Here is a 19,376-nt window from a genome sequence, read left to right on the forward strand (position 1 = left end):
TATCAACCATTTGGATACTAGTATGATCAAGGGTATGTTCATATATATATATATATATATATATATATATATATATATATATATATATATATATATATATAGAAGGCAGGGGGGAGGAAAAGCAGCACTCCAGGCGTCTTGTCAATAAAGCATGATCAGGCCATCCAATATGGACAACGTTTCATTGCTTTTATTTCAGCAATTTCGTCAGGTCATGGCATCAAGGATGCCATGACCATGACCATGACCATGTACCATGCCATATATACATATATATATATAGCTGCGGGTGTTGTCCGGCACTCTCGTCAAACAGGTACAAGTCCTTGGTGCCCTCCTCACATGGATAGATCAGGAAGGGATTCGCTGGGGCACTTGGTAGTAGCACCAGAAGAATTCAGGCGGCACTCAAGGGTTAAATGGAGTATATCCAAAAGCAAATTTTATGACATTCAATAAAGTGATACAGACGGCGTCATGTCGACGTTTCAAAGCCGACCAGGCTTTTTCATCAGGACGTGTGCGTCTCAGGGGTGCATAAAGTGCTGTGCGGTGGAAAGCACTTTATGCACCCCTGAGACGCACACGTCCTGATGAAAAAGCCTGGTCGGCTTTGAAACGTCGACATGACGCCGTCTGTATCACTTTATTGAATGTCATAAAATTTGCTTTTGGATATACTCCATTTAACCCTTGAGTGCCGCCTGAATTCTTCTGGTGCTACTACCAAGTGCCCCAGCGAATCCCTTCCTGACATATATATATATATATATATATAAAGCACTTACCCCCTCGCAGAAAGGATTGGAGCCGGCACACGGCAGTAGGTGAAGAAAAAAAGGGTTTATTGCAATTACATCATTGCACAAAGAGACAGCTGCCAACCTGACAGCCGTTTCAACTGCATGTGAGCAGTTTTCATCAGAGGTCACATGCAGTTGAAACGGCTGTCAGGTCGGCAGCTGTCTCTTTGTGCAATTATATAATTGCAATAAACCCTTTTTTTCTTTACCTACTACCATGTGCCGGCTCCAATCCTTTCTGCGAGGGGGTAAGTGCTTTCTATTAACCACATTATGTGCCTGGCACCGGAACAGTTTTATCTTTAACCAGAGTGCCAACCTGAGAACCCAACTGTCTATATATATATATATATATATATATATATATATATATATATATATAGCATTGTTTAGTGTCATCTGTCAAACAACAACTGTCAGAATTGCAGATAAATTCATTATGTACTTTTGTTTTGGTAGCTGTTGGAAGAGAGTAAGTTTGAGCTTTTTCCAACTATTAAGAAAGTGCAGTAAAGATAAGTGATTACATACTTGTTTTTGGATGGAAGACGTGTGAGGAAATCAACGAAGAGTTGGAAGCTATTTATCAGGACCTTTCACCTTCAATGACAACCATCATAAATTGTTTCAATGAATTCAATCGTGGTCATACATCTGTCCTCAATGAAGGGCATCCAGGTCACCCAGTTGAGGTGACTATGGATGAAATGGTCAACAAAATCCATGATATCGTATTGGAAGACCGCAGAGTGAAGATCAGAGAGATTGTTGAGATCATAAGCATCTTATTTGAAAGTGTGCAGAATATCCTACATGAACAAAGCTATCAGCAAGATGGGTGCCACGTTTGCCCACTGTGGACAACAAACAGAATTAATTGAGAATTTCTAAACAGTGTTTGAACCTGTCTAAACACAACCCGAAGGAGATTCTGCGCTATTAAATTACTATTGATGAAACATGGATCCATCACTGCATGCCAGAAATGAAGGAACAGTGAAAAATAGTGGACTTCACCTGGCAAACATGCACCAAAGAAGCGAAGATGGTTCCGTCTGTCGGAAAGGACATGGTCACCATTTTCTGGGTTTCGAAAGGCATGATCTTCATAAACTATTTGGAAAAGGGAAGAACAATCACAGGGCAGTATTATGCTGAATTATTGGGCAGAATCAACAATGCATTGAGTAGAAAATGGCCCCACTTAGCGAAGAAAAAAGTTCTGTTCCACCACAATAATGCTTCGGTACACTTCTATCACGTCGCCGCAGCAAAATTGGTGGAATTGGGCTACAAATTGCTGCCGCATTATCCAGATTTGACCCCCTGCAACTTCTTCCTGTTTCAAAACATGAAATAATGGTTCGACGGTAAGAGATTTGCATCGAACGAAGAGGTCATCACCAAAACTGAAGCCTATTTCACAGAGTTCGACAAATCCTATTTTTTGGAGGGCTTGAAAAAGTTGGAATATTGTCGGGCCAAATGTATCAAGCTAAAAGGAGACTATGTTGAAAAAGAAATAAAAATTTTACAAATTTTTTTTTCTTGTCTAACACGGGTACTTATCAATCACTCCTTGTGTATATATATATATATATATATATATATATATATGTATATAGAAGACAGGGGGGGGGGGGAAACAGCAGCACTCCAGGCGTCTTGTCACAAAAACACGATCAGGCCATCCAATGTGGACAACGTTTCATTGCTTTTATTTCAGCAATTTCGTCAGGTCATGGCATCAACAATAAACAGAGTATGTAACATGTATGTATATATATATATATATATATATATTTGTGATTTTGGCCCAGCACTAAGCTTCAAAAGTGATAAAGCAGAGAGTGATAACTAATGAAACAATTAATCAGCTCCTGCCTGACATTTTTCAAACCCACCGTGTAACATGACTGGTAGGAGCTGATTGGCTGGCTGTTTATCATTCTCCATTTTATCACTTTTTGAAGCTTAGCGCATCTGGCCCTCTGTATTTCTGTTATTTTTAAATATATTGCATAAAAGGTTGCACAAAAGGTTATTTTAATAACAACATTGCTACAATAATTGCGGGTCCATGTGCTCAGGTATCGACATTGACACAAAAGACGTGAAAAACCCACCTCAATCTTTTCCCTTTCAGCATTTTGCTTGCGTCAACCATTTGGCAATGTCGGTATTGAGCATGTTGACCTTTTTATGTCTACCTATTGACTGTTGACCAAACACTGTCTATCCTTTGATCCACCCCTGATGACATGTCGATTCTTAGGACCAGATGTAACAGTTTCTAAGTTCGGCGGCTGTTCGCGATGGCGGATGAACTTTTTAAAAGGGGCAATCACTTACAAGGCATGGTTTTGACTTGTAAATGATTGCCCCTTTAAAAAACCGACCGAGTACGGCCAGCATCCTGCACAGCCGCTGAACTCAGGGGCGATTACATCTGTCCCATATTCTCAGAGTATCTCCACTTGCTCCCCAAAATAACAGCCTGCATACCGGGGGGGGTGGAACTTTGAGCTTAAGAGGCGTACAACCGGCATATAACACTACGGAGTAAATTCATAAATTACTGTTCGTGTTGATAAAACATATAACCAAGAACACTGTTCTGGTGTATAACATTCTCTGCCTGCTGAGAATATTATTATTGCAAAAAGTTACTTTATCGCCTCTTCATTCCCAGTTGTGGAAACACTGAGTCAAGTAAAGTCGTTCAGTTTGTAAACACGTATAAGGCGCTAGCAGAAATAGAGGAGCGGAAACGTCTCTGACAAAGACCACTCTCAGCACTGGTGGTTTCAGTGAAGTCAAAGCGAGGAGTCTTACCCAAAGAAATGTTTTTCTAAACTGGATTCTGCTTAGTGTTACAGTATGTTACGGCTAACTCTGGAGTGTTGTAACAAATCACCTGTATGCGACCAGGTTGGTTGTTCAATCAGTAGCACAGCATGTACATTTAATTTCTTGTATTTGCTCAGCAAAGAGAATAAACATAATAAAAAACCCTAGATGCTGGTAAATTAAATCATGGATTACCAATGCTATTCCTACCATAAATTTACAAACATTTTGCCATCTGTTCATATTCTGTCTCAATATCTTAATTGTTATATGCAAGAAACGAAGAGTAACACTCGTTCTGCAAATATTCAATACCGTATTTATTGAAATGATGTGCGCAGACCCCTGTGTTATGGGTTTGGTTTTGGTTCTAAAGGGGGTAGTCAATATGGGATTCTGACTGTCGGAACGTCCCGACAGTCAGAATCCCGAGTATTTTTTTTGGATCCGACAGTAACTCGACAGTCGGAATTCAATGTCAAGTGTCGGAAAGTCAGTGGATCGCCGAAAATGGTCACGGATTGTCGAAGAATGTCTGTGATTTCGACAATCCGTGCCCGTTTCCGACAAAACAGGTCAGACTTTTTTTAAACAGTTGGACACCCTTCAATGTTGTCGTTGTCGGCATAGATTGAACACCCCCTTATTCATCATTGTGTTTTGGATTTGCAAACCCAAGCTCAAGAGTTTTGGATTTGGTTTTGGATTTAGGTTACTTTAAAAAATAATAAAAATCAGATAAAATCATACTTTATCATTCATATAAGTAAAAAAGAATAGGACTGTCCCCCAGGGGGCAGAACTCGGGGGCACCTGCCAAGAGTTGGCCTTCTGGCAGCTGCTCGAATAACGGGGTAGTGAGTCCCATATAAAATCAAGAAGAAGAAAAAAGAAGTTTGAGCAGCGCACATGTGTTGAGAACCAATGATAATGTGTTGACAACTAATTATAGTCGATTGGATGATCTTTAACACAATTTTAATTAATGACCATAAAAACAATACATAAAATATCAAAAGAAATATAAATTTAAAAGAGATTGAAAAAAAAGTTTTGAGGGAATCCCCTATTTGTGTGGGATAGCACATATGCCGGAGAGTCCGTTCCTATATTGCCCCTAGGAAATCACAATGAAGCAAAAAATTTACCACCCTTAATAGGGTATGTGAGTCCTCCACCGAGTTTCCACTAGGTCAGCCCAAGATGGCACAAATTACCGACAGTTCACTGGATGTGGTGCTTGGGTGGTCCACAAGAGTGGATATCAGGTGGTACAATACTAGAGGAATCACACTTGGATGAAGTACGCTGTGGTGAAGTCCTTGATGTAAATGTATTTTGTAAATCCAGGGGTTGCTTCGGGCTGCGATCTGGGGTTCAAAGCATAAATAGGGTGGTATCTAAGCAGCTCCATGATATGATTTGCCACTAAGGGTGGCTTTATCAAAGATGGTTCCCACCCACTGTCCCTGCATCAATGACATATACAGCCAGTTTTGGCCACCTCACCCTAAACTCTCCTGAGTGACAAAGCACCTGAAATCACAAGGGAGTGACTTACATGCAACCAAAACCTCAGATTCGGTGTACAAATCCAATTTCCGATTTGTAGTGACTTGGTGCACGGTCCATCCAGCTCCCCAAAAGTGGGGATCCGGATGGAAATTTGGGGCATTTAGAAATTTGGGGATCCGAGAAGAACTGAGTCCCAGCTGGGATCCCCAAATTTCGGGTGTTTAGATTTCTTTACAAGACCAAACCACGCATTTTTTAAAATACTTCTTGAAAGGCGCCTTGCAGGGGACAGCCCAGGAATAAAATGATGGCCTACGTTATTCCATGCTTGTTAGCTATCCCCCATCCCGATGTACTGTGGGGGGTAAAGTTCTTAAGGTGGCTGCCAATGTAACTTACTGATGGAACTATTACTCTATGTACATTGTGCTACAGCACAACATGGGTAGCCTAGAGCCAAAGTCTCCTGCACACGCCACAAGCATTAGATCCTTCATTACATGCACATGGGCACACGAGTCCCTGAGTGTCCAAACACATGTGTTTAGCTACATTACATGGGGAGCTACATGTGTATTAGCTTAGGGTACTTGGAACCTTTAATCAGACCCTACTCTTCCCACTTCGCTTCTTTACCGAGGTGAAGCAGGGAGCCCAGATGTAATAACTTTTAGGCTGCTGGAGTGGTGAAGTGAAGACTCCGCCCTCCAATGATCCCTGTGTATGATGGTACTACTACTCCCCTGTTTGGGGGCCTTTAGTCTAGTTTTCAGTTGCAGACTTCTTTGTCCTAACTCCATCTATTTTGTGCAGTGGCATGACTAGAAATTTTGCACCCACCCTGCCATAAAAAGTTAATAATTTTTTTTTTTTACCCTCATGCTCAGGTTTTTCTTGTTTATTGCCAGGGGTTACATGCTTGTTGCCAGGAGTTATATATTCATTGCCAGGGGTTACATGCTTGTTGCCAGGAGTTATATATTCATTGCCAGGGGTTACATGCTTGTTGCCAGGAGTTATATATTCCTTGCCAGGGGGTTAGATGCTTGTTGCCAGTAGGTTAAATGCTAGTTGGCGGGGGTTATATGCTTGTTGCTAGGGGTTTCTATGCTTGTTGCCAGGGGATTACATGTTTGTTGACAAAGAGTTACTTGCTTATTGACAGAGAGTTACATGCTTGATGCAAGGGAGTTCAAGCTCACAGCATGCCAGTACTCCCAGAACCTGGCACTTCTTGGTACCGCTGTACACGCTTCATTCCCCTGACAGATGGACCTCTAGCATATGTCCCCAACTAGAAGGCAGACATTTTTACAGAGCCGTTTTAACAGATTCCATGCGGACGGCCAGATGGAATGGAATCTGCCGCAAAATCTGCCACCACTAGGGCTGCTATGCCCTAGGTATGCCACTGATCTTGTGTATCCCATTACCCTGCCCTTTCATGCATTACTGCACTCTACTACTTGTATGCCAAGGGTGCCAAAATGATATAGGTCTTGAGCATATTACAGATTGCAAAGAGATTTCTTTGGCTAATGATGATCATGTATCCTCTTCGCAAAGAACTGTGCAATATAAACAATCTCAGGTTTAGGAAACATGGGCTCCTTTTGCTTCTGCTTGTAGAAAGGCTGCAAGCAGAGTCCTCTGCCTTTTGCAGTGGAGTACAGAGACATCATTTAAGAACTGTTCTGTCACACGTGCAAAACGCTCTCTGTTGTTTCTGTGGGTGGGAAGTGATGACATGTTACTGTCATGGGAGGAGGACGTTGCTGTATGAAGCTGTCTGAGAATGGTGTACCCCACCCAGTCCATAACATGTCTATCTGCAATCACCGCTCTCCAGTGACGTTCAGTTTTTTTAGACTTAGACACGCAAGCACGCTGAACACTTTACTCTATGCACACAGTAATTGGCAACGAAAGCCGTGTGTGCTTACAGCCTGAGTCAGACCTGAAAGCAAGGCTGCAGTTTTTGCACATGGACAAAATCATGCTGCACAGCAGGTGGGGCAGATGCAACATGTGCAGAGAGAGTTAGATTTGGGTGGGATGTGTTCGACCTGAAATCTAAATTGCAGTGTAAGAATAAAGCAGCCAGAATTTACCGTGCACAGTAACAAAATAACTCACCCAAATCTAACTCTCTCTGCACCTGTTACATCTGCCCCACCTGCAGTGCAGCATGGTTTTGCCCCAGTGGTGTAACTATAGCCCCACAGACCCCTGAAAAAGTGTGGGCTCCGGGGGGGTCTGCAGGACTATTGTTACCCGCTGCCGTCTGCCGGGACCTGCCGCCGGCGCATCTATCTGCGGTCACGGCTCTCACAAAATGGCTGCCCCCATAATGCAGATAGTTTTTGAGGATGCTAGGTGGCCTCCTCTTGCATCCTTAAAAACGGTCTCCTGTATGGGGCAGCCATTTTGTGAGTGTCACTTTTTACAGCAGCAGGAGCCGGGAGAGCCGGAACCGCAGACAGATGAGGCAGGTACCGACATGATGCGGATGAGTGAGGGGGTTGGAGGGGTGTCAACACTACTTGGGGGGGGGGGGAGCGTTGCCAAAATTTTCAGCAGGGGGGTGCATATTTAATAGTTACGCCACTGTTTTGCCCATCTGCAAAAATTGCAGCCTTGCTATCAGGTCTGAAGACCCTTGGTGCCTGACATATTTCACACTATATAGCTTCGTAATCCCAATTTATTTTAAATGCTGTAAATATTAAAAATATATTATTAATAGCTTATGCTAGACATATGCATAGTTTTGGTTCTAATTTTTCTTGTCCACGCAAGTGTTTAGGTTGCGATTCATTTTTTGATTGGGTTATAAATCAATTATACAAAATCAATAGTCATTGATAAAAATCAATAAAAACAGCTAAAATTTAAAATCCAAATTCCAAACCACGGGAAGATCAGAATCGGGACTTGGTTTAGATTGAATATATTCAGGAGATACGAACTGGGCTTTGGTTCGGTTGGAACCACAAAATTTGAGGGTATTTGGATTTCTGGAGAACCAAACAGCAGTGGTGTATCTATAACAGTTGCAGTGGACACTGGCCCCTGAGTCCCAAGGGGCTTACACCGTGCACACTTCACCCATTTTGATAATACTTAACCTACAGATTCCTGGGGCAGCGGCAAGGGCACTACACCAATTGGCAGAAAAATGATGCGGCATCCATTTTTCTGATAATTTGCGCATTAGAACCTGCTGCTCCCAGGGCCGCTCCTGACAGAGGGGGGGGGGACACCCGGCTAGGGAGGCCTCCTCCTATCTTAAGATGTCCCTACCAAACAGCATATCTGTAGCTTATAGTAGAATGTTCATAGTCAGATACTATGGGCCAAATATAATTTGGAGTGCAATTTTAGCAAATATGTGACTTTTGGGTCAAAAATGGTAAAAATCGCACATTTACCTTAAATTACCCAATGTAACTGGCAAAAGTCGTACTTTTTACCTTGGCCAAAAAATTGGCCATAAAAAAATCGCATCCAGATATTTTCCAATGGAATACATACAAAATTGCAAAAGTAATAGGGAAGGATATTTTAAATCGCACACTTAATAACTTTAAAATCGCCCAAAAATAGACTTGGATCGGTGAGATCCATGCATGCTTCTGTCTGGAAAAGTGTGCAAAACTATGTGGGTCCCCCCTCCCAAGCATAACCAGCCCGCTCAGTCTCTTTGAGACAGTCCTGGTTCCAGAAATACGGGGAAAGATTGACCAGGGGTTTCCCAGTTCTGGGCACCAATAATCAGTAAGATAATACCAAAGCTGGGGGTGGGGGAGTGATGGCTTGTTACTTTTATATAAGTGCCCACAGCCATGGCATTACCACCTAACTGGTCAGCCCACCAAAAAAGCATCCCCCCCGGCCCATAGTCCTCATGGGCCCCGGTGCATCTGCTGCACCAATGGTAGTTCTGCCAATGTGGAGAGACAATGTGAAACCATAGGACAGGCACGTTATGGATTTGTTAATGATTCTTTCAAAAAAATAGTTCCCTATAGTGCATGGCTCAGCCCTGTGCCATCTATGCTGTAAGACCACCTTGTGGTGGAGGGCTCCAATTATGGGGCCATCCCCTGTAGAGATGGAGACACACAGCTGATCTCTGAGCACTCAGAAACCCACCCAGGGTGCGCCAACGCTAGCTGTAACAACACAAGTGTCCACAGAAGACTGAACGCAATTGGCTGGAAGGATTCCACATATCAACATAAGATGTCATTGGCACCATGTAACTCATGCCGAACTCATAACACCGCTGTACCTAACATAAAAACACATCTACATTATTATTGTAAATGCCACCAACCATCACTTTGGGCCTGATTCAGAACTGCTGTCATGTGACATCAGCCACCTGCCTCGAGGATGCATGGGCAGGCACATAAAATGATGGGCGGGGACCTTTGGCCACCCCCTGACTTCCCCCTTGAGCGAATGACCCAGCAAGTGTGAATCTCGTCCAAGGTGTTCACTCCTGGGGTTTGCACATATTCGCGCATGCACAAACCCACAACATCGGCCGGTGTAGCGAATTCGGACCTGAGCGATGAGCGGTCTGAATCGCCCCATTTGCGATTCTCATTTTCCTGTTGTTTTTCTAGGATTGCGCAACAAATATCTGTAAAAGGCAGAAATCTGCTCATAGAAAATAATCGACATGTACTAAACCTGCAGTCCCCAAACTACGAGAAAAGGAAAGAAATGAGGGTCTACAGTGACGCATCGTGCCCCGATGAATGAGAGAGGCGGTGGGCTTCTGCTCGAGTTTCAATCTCAGTTTTTCAATTTGTAAAGGATTGAACTTTACACACTGTAATTTAATACTAGTGAAACCAACCTTCAAATTAAGCATTATTGACTCCTTTGTTAAAGCAAATATACCATTAAATGTCTTTGTCTACGCAAGGCTGGCGTTCAGCGCTATAAATCACGTTGCTGAGGGGAAATGTGCACGTTAGCATCCTAAAACCACGTTTGCAAAAGAAATCTTTTTTTTTTTTTTGGTGTGTTCGGGTTTCTTTATTAGAATATAATGAAAATAGATCTGTGAGATTGAAAATCGTGGAAAGGAAACTTTATTAAACGACTTGCAGAACAAGTTTATTAGAGACAGGTTCATTGTGTTTAATGCGCTGTTAAAAAAAAAAAAAAGGCTAAGACACAATAGCACAGCCCCCCCCCCCCCCCCCCAAAAAAAGAAGCCCATTAACATTCCAGGTATCATTACCATAGCTAAATTTCCCTGAGGTAGCCTACTTTTTTTTTTACCTAAAAATGCGCAGTTTTAAGCAGGAATTTAGCTATTATTATTTAGTGTTGTTGTTTGGGTTTCTTTTTTGTGTCTTTTATATATAGAAGGGTGATGCGGGGTAAATGAGGTGTTCTGTACGGAATTTTACACGGTAATCAAGGGGCGATGTACTAAGGGGGTTATTTAGATTTCATCACTGCTTTGCTGAATTGCAGAGCCCAACGATTAGATAGACACGGCACTGCCAGAGTAAAATCCTGTCCCGTGCAAGCCTGCAAATTGGCATAGCACGGTTGCGAAAATTTGCAGGATCGGCGATTAGCTTCAAATCCATTCGCACGCCGCTAACCATCAAATGATTTTTCCAGTGTGTGCGTAGCCCAGGACTTACTTGGCGGCTGCTATAAAAACATTCGAATCAAGGCCGGAGCTAACGTCACACGGCTTCCCCTCAAACGTTTGGGCATGCCTGCATTTTCACTTCCCAGAAAACGGGCAGTTACCACCCCTAAACACTGGCTTCCTGTCAATCAACTTCCGTACGGCCAGCGATAAAAAAAATTAGCAGGATTTTATTGCGGGACAGCCTTTACGCATGCGCACTATGATCCATATGCCTGCGCAGACTATCGATAATTGAACGAACTTCGAATTTGCAGCCATACGATCAGGTCTAAATAACCCCTAAGCAGGGGCGTAACTATAGCACCGCAGCCCCCGCCACCGAGGGGGGGGGCGCTGTGCATGTGGGGGCGCCAGAGGCTGCGGTGCTATAGTTAACCCCCCCCCTCAATCCCACGCAGACTTACCTATCGCGCTGGTCCCGGCGGCTCCGTTCTTCTGCTGAGGACCACCACAAAATGGCCGCCCCCATATAGCACACAGTTCTCTGAAACTGTCTGCTGTATGGGGGAGGCCATTTCCTGGTGGTCCTCAGCAGAAGAACGGAGCCGCCAGGACCAGCGCGATAGGTAAGTCTGCGGGGGATTGAGGGGGGGTTTGCATGGGCGGCGGAGCAGCGGGGTAGGGGTGCTCGGCAGGGCGGCGGAGTAGGGGTGCTCGGTGGGGTGGCGACGGGGGGGGGGGGCGCCCACCCCCCTAACGGCAGGGGGGGCGCCCAAAACGTAGCTACGCCACTGCCCCTAAGCCTTAGTGAGAGATAAAGTGGATGTAACTAAAGTATCAGCCAATCAGCTCCTAACTTCCATGTTACAGGCTGTGTTTGAAACATGACAGTTAGGAGCTGGTTAGTTGGTACTTTGAGGTTTATTCAGACCTGATTGCTTTGCTGCTAATTTGCCAGAGTGAAATCCCACCCTGTGTAAGGCTATGAATAGCTAAATGACACCATTCTGCGATTAGCTGCAAATTCATATGCAAACTGCTCCCCATCTTATTTATATTTCTGTATGTGTAATATGTGTGTCGCCCAGGACTTACTCAGCGCCTGTGATAGAAATAGGCTGTGCGGGGCCAGAGTGACATCCCTCCAAACACCTGGGCACACCTGCATTTTCCCTGACATTACCCTTAAACGTCGGATACCCCCCACAAACGTCGGTTTATGTCAATTAACTTGCTAGTGATAAAGAAAGTTGCTGTCAAGAGCCGCGCTCCAGCAGCGGCTTCCGGTGCGTGCATCCCCGCAATTGCTCAGCAGCCATGACGTTGCGCCACTTCCGGTAACGAACTTCCGGTTGCCATTGCTAGGCAACAGGGACGACGCTCTCCAGGCTCTGCCTCCTCCCCTGCCGCAGCGATTGCCTAGCCAACACAGGAAGCCAGGCAGCTGCTGGGAGGGGAGACAATTACACATAGCTGCCCCATGATTCATTGTGGGAGGGGTCTGGCTGGTGATTGGCCACAGCTATCTTTTTAAATCAGTCTCTGGAGCTGTCCGATGCCGGTTACAGAGTTTAGTTTGGAGTTCTCCCTTGCTACTCTGTGTTTGTATCCGGTCCTGCTAAAGGTTATCCCTGGTCGGCTCGCTCCAGTACCTTCTCCTGCCTGGTACACTCATACCCCATTCACACCAGCCTAAATTCCCGGATTGAGTCCAGGAACAACCCGGTACTAGCGCTGGTGTGAAAGGTTCCCAGGACAAACTCCCAGGACTAATTTGCCGGCAATCCAACCCTGCTAGGAAGCAGGGTTAGTCCCGGGTCCTTCCTGGACTACTGGCTGGTGTGAAAGGTGCGGGGACATGTCCCTTCTTACCGTGTTGCCTCTGCTGATGTCAGCTAACGCTGATTTGCTAGCAGGGCAGACTGTGAGTGCATGTGCTGTTGCGCAAAGTGCGTTTTAACCCCTGCAAGGTGGGCAAAAGTGGGTTTTAACCCCTGCAAGTGTAGCTGCCATAGCTTGGACAAATGAAGAGGTGAGGGAGCTATTAAGCATCAGAGGGGATAGAGGAGATCCGGCACCAGATTACAGGCACTGTGAAGGATGCCCAGATATACCACAACATTGCCAAGGTCCTGGCATCGCGGGGCTTCGTCCGCAGCCAGCAGCAAGTGGTGAACAAGCTGAAGGGGCTGAAGAAACAATTCTACCGCATACATGACCGTAATCGGAATAAGAGCGGGGCTGCAAGGCAAGATTGGATCTTTTACGAGCTGTGCACAGCATGTTTTGGCCACACTGCGCTGAGTGACCCCATCAGCCTGCCATCCTCCAGCTCGGTCACTCTCTCATCAGTGGTTGATGAAGACAATCAGTTGATGGACAGTACCCAATCTGGGCCAATATCACCTGGGCCAACATCACCGATACTAGTCACAGATGACACCGATTTAAGATTTCCATGTGATGCACACCAATAGTAAGTATTTATCCTTGCTTTAATGTCCTAAGCCACGGGTGTCAAACACAAGGCCCGCGGGCCAAATCCGGCCCGCCAGACCTCATCATGTGGCCCGCACAAGGAGATAGCACGCAGGGGAAGTGTGTCTAAAACAGGAGTGCTGCGGGCCGCTGCCGCCTTACCCATTCCTCCACTGTCGGCGGCCATGTTCCTGTATGTGGCTACAGAAACATGGCCGCCGGCCTCCACGGCTACGTGGAGGAGGGCCCGGCCGCCTGTTCCCTCTGATGCCCGGCAGTGACAGACACTGGGTGGGGACGTCATGGCGATGACGCCGCCCGCCCATGCGTCTGTAGAGAAGTAGGAGCAGGCACGGAAGCTGGACCGGGAGTCGGGGACAGTGTGGCCGCAGCAAGCAGTGAAGAAAAGCTGGAAGCCGCAGCAGCTGCAGGACAGATGGAGAAACAGTAAGTGAGGATGAGGATCACACTCACAATAAAAAAATATATATATATCTGCTGTTTCCTGAGGTGTCCCCGTGTATAATAATAATAATGCCATGACACCACAGGCTGCTCCTCCTGTATAATCATTTATGTGTCATGGCATTACTTTTATTATATTATACAGGGGAATCAGTCTGTGGTGTCATGGCATTATTATTATACAGGGGGAGCAGCCTGTGGTGTCATGGCATTCATTTTATATTATACAGGGGGAGCAGCCTGTGGTGTCATGGCATTATAATTATACAGGGGGACCTACAGATACAACCGGCCCTTTGAGGGTGACCAAACTGCTGATGCGGCCCCCGATGAATTTGAGTTTGACACCCCTGTATAAGCACTTGCATTCCAATACACAGTAATGCTGCACTATACACCACCATAACCGTCCACTGCAAAGTTTGGTGTCGCAGAGTGTATCAAGTGTAGGTGGGAGTAGGCCACAAACACATACGATCACACCACTGCTTTTTCTTATGCCTTTTTTCTCCTTCTTTTACTCATTGCAGTATATACAGTTCCACCGCGGAAACGCAAAGTCACCAAAGTAGAGCTCGCAGCACAGGAAATGACCAGGGTGCTCTGTGAAGAACTGTGCCATATGGACAACAACATGCAGCGATAGAAGGATGCCTGGCAACTCCAGAGGCGGAAAGAGAGCTGCAGCAGACCTTCATTACGCAGATAATGGGAAACCAAGAGTGCATCTTGCACAGCTACCAAGACCGCCAATTCCAGTTCCTGGAACACATCCTGCCTCGCTTTGTGGGTAACAACATGCACCCAGCTAACCAAGGCCCTACTGCCCCTGAGCATAACTACCAGCCGTATTCCAGAGGTCCATACTATGATCCTCCTAACCCGCCACCACCCTCGCCTGAATACCCTGTATACAGGCAATTGCAATAGGCAGTTTAACATTTTCTTGCTGTTTTAAGGGCACATTTTTCATTTAGGTAGGGGGGCGGGGGGAGGTTGGATTTTTAGGGTGTTATTTTATTTATAAGCTGATAGTTGGACACTTTATATGCCTGTTCACTTAACAGGTTTGATGTTTACAATGGCCGACCGATGTTTGGCGAGCACTTTTCAAGTTTACAAAAATTTTGGCCTGTTTCATAAGGTCAATATGTTCGTGTTTAGGGGGCGAGGTGGGGGGGATGTTCGATGTGTGTAAGAGGGGGTGGGGGGGATGTTTGATGCTTGTGGGGGGCGGGGGGATGTTTGATGCTTGTGGAGGGGCGGGTGGGGGTGTGATGTTTGATGCTTGTGGGGGGCGGGAGTGGGGGGATGTTTGATGCTTGTGGGGAGCGGGGGTGGGGGTGGGATGTTTGATGCTTGTGATGGTGGGGGTTGTTTGATTTGTGTAATAATGTGCCTTTATATTTAAGGTTGTATTTATCTTGTACTTTTGTGCCTAGAAATAGGCAAAAAAAATTTACTTTTACAGTATATGCCTTTTCATTTGTTTTCTTGAAGTAAACAAAAGGTTAAAAAACTACAAATGTTTTGTGTCTAATTTTTAATAATCAATAATGTAATGTGGGCCTAAAAAAGGCAATTTTCAATGATAAATGCAGGGTCAACCCAGGTTTGGTATGAAAGGTACCGACCAGGGTTGTCCCTGCTTCAATAGCATGTGTGAATGGGTCCCAACCCGGGAATGTCCCTGCTTGTCCCGGGAATGTAATTCCTGGGTTTGTCCCTGCATTTCTGGTGTGAAAGGGGTATAACAGTATAGTGCAAGTACTACTTCTATTATTTCCATCTGTAACATCCTGATTAATAGTATTCAGTGTGTTCCTTTGCCAGAGCCTTATGCTAGAGACACCCTCCCCGCCTGGGGAAGATAGTGTTTTCATAGGCCTAAGCTAAAGGCCTAGTTACCCGCAGCGGGTATTTTCCTGCATGTTTGTGTTATTGGTTATTCACAGTTTGTATGGCTTTCTGTGTCCACATATCCAGCACTTGTCCGTTTCGGTCTTTTAGTGTCCATGTAAGTAGGATTGTCACAGTCTGGGCAAAGATATATCAAGCTTCAAAAAGTGATAAAATGGAGAGTGATAAACAACCAGCCAATCAGCTCCTACATGTCATGTTACAGACTGGGTTTGAAAAATGACAGGCAGCAGCTGATTGGCTGGTTGTTTATCAATCTCCACTTTATCACTTTTTGAAGCTTGACAGATCTGGCCCTCTGTATCTCCCCTCTTGTTATCCTCACTTCCTTCCACCCTGTTCTCAGATCCTCCCCTTATACTGTAGTTGTAGTATAGGACTAGGCTCTATCCCTCGCCGGTAGGTTGCTCAGGTATTCTGGGGTTAAGCCTGCAGTGTCGTCAGTAAGTCCTGGCGGCAGACTAGTACCGGTAGACATGTCCAGTCTTAAGGGAACAGGACTATTATAGGCAAGAAGGCTCGCTGGTGTGCTCTGTGGGCTTAGCTCAGGGGTACCTGGGTGCCTACCCAGAAGATGCTGGGGATTCTGCTGGCACTGTCATCACCTGGTCCATCCGTGGTATTGTGCTGCTGTTCCAAGTCTTCCCAGGGCCGGTGCAAGGCACCGGAGCGCCCCAGGCGAGTCGGGGTGGGGGCGCCCCGGTGCCGGGGGAGGGGGGGGTACCTGTCCTGCGGTGCTGTCCGGTGCCGGGGGAGGGGGTTACCTGTCCTGCGGCGCTGTGTATTTAAAGCTGGCGGCAGAGGCAGCGGGGGTCCCTGCAGTCCATTAGAAATAACGAGCGCTATCCGCCGGGCTATGCGGAAGCGCTTCTGTTGTGAAAACACTGGCAGAACGCTGATTGGCTGAGATCAGCGTGCGCTGTGCTGCCAGTGTTTTCACAACAGAAGCGCTTCCGCATAGCCCGGCGGATAGCGCTCGTTATTTCTAATGGACTGCAGGGACCCCCGCTGCCTCCGCCGCCAGCTTTAAATACACAGCGCCGCAGGACAGCTACCCGGGCGGCAGGGGGGGGGGGCAAAATGCCGCCCTCCAGTGGCCGGCGCCCTAGGCAAATGCCTAGATTTGCCTAGTGGTGGCGCCGGCCCTGAGTCTTCCACTTCTCCTTCGGTTAATCTCCAAGTTCCGGGCTCTCCTTACGGTGAGCATAGTAGCAGTTGCTGGATTTTTTACCTTTTGCATGCATACTATGAGCAGCCGTGGGATCAAGCCTGAGTAACCCCTTTAATCTGCAGCCACTTTATATCTCTCTACAGTTTAGTACATAGAACTAATAGATTCTTTTTTTTTGCCCATTTGCAGAGCTTTTACACATCTCCAGATATGGCCATTTCTAAAATGGTAGGTCCCTGGTTCACTACAAGTCATCATAATCCCGGAGCACCTAAATGTACCCTATACCTGGTGGCAAATATATAATTCCCTATATGCTGGGAGGAACACCACCTGACATCAGGGCTGCCGAGAGAGGGGGGGGGGGGGGCAGGTACTAATTACCAGGGCCAGGGCCAACCCCCTCCCCGTCCGTCCCTCCCAGGCAGCAGCAGCACACACCAACAGCATGTGCTGTGCTGACCTGCGTCTCACTAACAGCGTGAGAGCTCATGCTGAGCCTGCTGTCAGCACAGCACATGCTGTAGGTATGTGCTGCTGCTGAAGAGGTGGGGGGTTAATAACACTCCTCCCTCAACTTTAGAGGGTTTTTTCACTGTCCCCTTAATAATTTTGGGGGTGTGGCCTAATTGTGGGAGGTGGCCACGACTCTCACGATTAGGCCACACCCTCGATTTTACTGGGTCCCGGCATTCCTCTCGGTGGCCCTGCCTGACATTATTGTGTCTAATTTCCCCTTTAGGATCAAATTTGCAAACAATTTGAAGTTGCCCCTACTGTACATACTGGACCGTCTTAGTACTATGTGTAAACATAAGTTATATGGATCTGCTCAAGTGTTACTGCATATACTGTAATTAAATCTGGTCAGTAAGTCCACTTAAAGCAAAAGCTTCGAAAGCTAGTCTGCTACCTTCTGTGTTTGTGCATTTGTGAGAAAGACATGTAGTTTCACTCTCTGCCTGCAGATGGTAGTGTTTCGGAGACTCATGGACACTAAACAATTATATAGATGATTCTACATCTGTAAGTAAATGGATCCACATTAGTATATTGTTCCCTCTCTCTGTAATTTCTACACTATGTAGACTACAGGCAACAATATCTAATGTCTTTAAAATATGAAATTGTGTACATGACCTCATTGCAGAATACTTTGTGTTCTTGTACAATAAAACAGTACCCTGAAAACTGTTTTTTTTTCTTCTTCAGGGGATCTCATGCAAGTATTATGGATAAATAGGTCCTCTTAAATAATGAATTAATAAAGAAAAATTATTTTGAATTGATGATGATGATGTATTTTTTTCTTTTGGTTCATTGCTTTTGGTTTACTTTCTAATGAACCTGTTTCCACAAGATTTACACATATTTAAAGGTACCCCAGAATGTGTCTACCACCACATCAGAAAATTGAGATTACTGATGTAGACACAAAGAGGACGGTTAAGGTTTGGGATTCAGGATAGGGGAAATATATTTATTGGATTAATGGCAGACTACTCATGTCTCCCGGAAGTGATGGCCACAGGACTGTTGTGTCCTAGAAGATGCCACTGCAGCCTCCAGGAGAAAGCAAGTCACTACTGGGCCACCAGGATGAAATGTCAACATTGTAACATGTTGACACACCACCGCTGTCTAATTGATGGTTATACACAGACTTACGTCATTTTTGCCATTTATTTATTTATTTACTTTGTCTATAGCGTAGCATATTCTGTTGCACTTTTTCATTTAGAAACAACAGTGATAACACCAACTGGGTAGTAACAGACCGAGATAGAGGTAGGAGGGCCCTGCTCGCAAGCTTACAATCTATAGGGATATGTATGACTATTTGCTAGCTGAAAGCAAGAAATACAATATGAATAGTTTTACATTTTTACATCTTTGCCAAAAACATGGTATACGAATAAAAGAAATGTTTTACAGTATTGAACTAGCAAAGCAATTGCTGTACAGTACTGTATATATTCACCATATAAACGTATGTGATGAAGGTGGTCCAATAAAATCTGTCTGGTGACAGTTTCACTACGTAACCGACAGGCAAGTTGAAAGCCTTATTATCCTCACTTTCCTGTTCAGCTGGGCTTTGAACCTGAACAAAATATATGCAGATTATACAGTTGGAAAGTTTTGTCTGGGACACCGAGTGCTAGACTAAAGTCTAGGAAATCTGACATCAGCTCTGGACTTGACACCTGAGGCCATTTCTGCTGTGCCTGATTAGATACGGTAATGAACCAAGTGAGAATAGCAGTAGAAATGGATGGAGGGGGCATTTATGAGTCTCTCCCAAAGTTCTACAGGACTAGCACTACGTACAGTATGAGCTTATCCAATTAGAAAATTCACAAATGTACCTACTAATCGCTATGGGGCCTATTTATCAATATTTTCATAATACGATCGTTTTTCTTTTCTGTATCACAATGAAAGAAACATTTCTAAGTAATTTATTATTACTGGCTGCTGTCCTAGCATATCTTCAAACCCTCAAAACCCGGTTTTGAATTAATGGATCGACCGGGAGTTCTAC

The sequence above is a fragment of the Crinia signifera genome, chromosome 4, assembly GCF_055691185.1.
Source record: "Crinia signifera chromosome 4, ASM5569118v1, whole genome shotgun sequence".
Lineage (NCBI taxonomy): Eukaryota > Metazoa > Chordata > Amphibia > Anura > Myobatrachidae > Crinia > Crinia signifera.